The following is a 2276-nucleotide window of genomic DNA, read 5'->3' as shown; positions in this document are numbered from 1 at the left end:
TCTTTTTTTTTTTTTTTAGATTTAACATCTGTACATTTTAGATTTAACATTCTGTATAAAAACTTCATATTTAGCTTATTGAAATCAGTTCTAAAGGCAGTTAATAAACTATTATTAATAAAAAAGTCAGTCTGCGTTTTCTCTCGCTTAATATATCGCGCGATGAAACGTACGAGGTATCGTCTTTGAAAGTCGCGATTGCACCTTATCAGCTGGCGATGCGATAAGACGATAACGAAGCGAGTCATTCCGATATTACCAAAAATCCTCAGCAACCTCGACGATAATTCCTGAGTAGTAAATTTTAATAAATTACACGCACACAAACGTAATTCCTCGCTCATCGACGGGACACACGTATCCCGCGACTGGAGTTTTCAGCAGCTTATACATTAATTACAACCACGTTAATTTACAAGCGGCTAAACGTCCCAGCAGTTTACACGTTTGCATTACGTAATCGATTTTAGTCTAATCGCAGTCAACATATTCTTTTCCTTTTGCTTGATTGCTATAGAAGAAAACGCGCCCTCCTATTTGTAGAGAACGAGAGACTGCGTCGTAACGTTTCTTTGAGAAAATTATAAAGTAATACGTGATTACTGGATGTTGTTAAAAAATAGGCGCAGTCGAATTAACATCTCTGTTAAAAGTGAACAATCTACGTTACATATTACTATCTAGATGTGATATTATCGAAACGGTTCCATAATACGATACAATCACCATTAAAAGTTTCGATTGATGATGCAATATTCTATGCAACTAATCGAATTTATGCGAACGTTCACGACGAAATCTTATTTTAACTGACAAATTATTTTTTAAGAGATTTGCAAATACTGCCGTAAAATTGTTCGACTATGAAATAAAAGAAGTAAAGCAAAATGCAGAGCGAAACAATTTGATAATGCGAATTACCTCGCGCTTATTCTATTTAAAAACTGCAGTTAATTGTAATCATGTAATTATAATGTATGTTTCTACTTATGGAAATTACAATTTATAGAATGAATATGTATATGATATGAATATGTAAATAATGAATTCATTAATCAATCAATTAATTAATTATATGTTATACATAAAATACAAATTATGTATTATAAATATAAATGTTAATAGATATTTTATTATGTGCGCAATGGAACTGTGCCAATAGTTCTAACTCTGTTAAATTAAAAAGATATTATTATATAAAATATCATAATTATATTATATACTAGAGATTATTAATGTCGTATTTTTAATCCTTGGTTACAATAACGAGTCATTTTCTGAAGCGAAAATTTTTAGACATTTGCATAATCTATATAAATAGTTAAAGTTCTAAATTACAGGTAAATAAAAATTTTGAATTTTCCTCTATCAATCATCGTAAGACGGAGGATCACTTACATTCTGTACTTTAAACAGAACGCTTTACAATTTAACTTACAATTATATAGGTGCAATTTTCATATATGTATAGCTGTAGTTAAAGGTTAAATAAATTTTGATCATTAAAAAAATACTTATTTTTATAACATATAATTTTATAACATATTATATAATATATGTCACATTTTTTTTATACCTGAAATTTGTCTAAAGAAATGTTCAATAATGATTGTTAAAATAACAATTCTAAAAAATTTATAGTAAAATGTTATTTCCAATCTTGTTGTGCTCATTGTAAAGTTTTTAAAACTTTCTTTGTAGCGTTTTCGAATGCAGTGGAGTTTGAAAGGTATTCAACAGGGTACCTCTCTCTCTCTCTCTCTCTCTCTCTCTAACACGAAACACGAATTCCGATCAGAATTATTCCATTTTCTCTAGAAAACACAATAGAAATCTAGGAAATAATTGAATAATTCCGATCGGAATCCATTCCGATTTTTTCCACGATACATGCCCAGATCGCTTAACACGATGGTACCATCGATCTCGTTTAATAAAAAAGTAGAGCATATGACGTCACATTAATCTAACCTGGCTTGAATTCAAACCTATTGCATTCGAAAACACTACTAGATAAATAGTAAAAATAACGCGAATCGATCTGTTCTTTATTAATTCCTTTTAAAGAAAATTCATTTCTATTATTTACAATTGTAATTAATACTATTGTTATTTATTTATTTTTTTATCATTTTGGATTGTCACGTTTCTGTTATATCTATAATTATTTTTTTTAACAAAAAAATTAAATTTAAAAATTAATACACATACATTTAGAGTGCAGTCTATTTGCTACAAATGCTTTGGAGATATACCGTAATCGTAATTACATATAT

The sequence above is a fragment of the Trachymyrmex septentrionalis genome, unplaced genomic scaffold, assembly GCF_001594115.1.
Source record: "Trachymyrmex septentrionalis isolate Tsep2-gDNA-1 unplaced genomic scaffold, Tsep1.0 scaffold83, whole genome shotgun sequence".
NCBI lineage: Eukaryota > Metazoa > Arthropoda > Insecta > Hymenoptera > Formicidae > Trachymyrmex > Trachymyrmex septentrionalis.
This window is presented reverse-complemented; position numbering follows the sequence as displayed.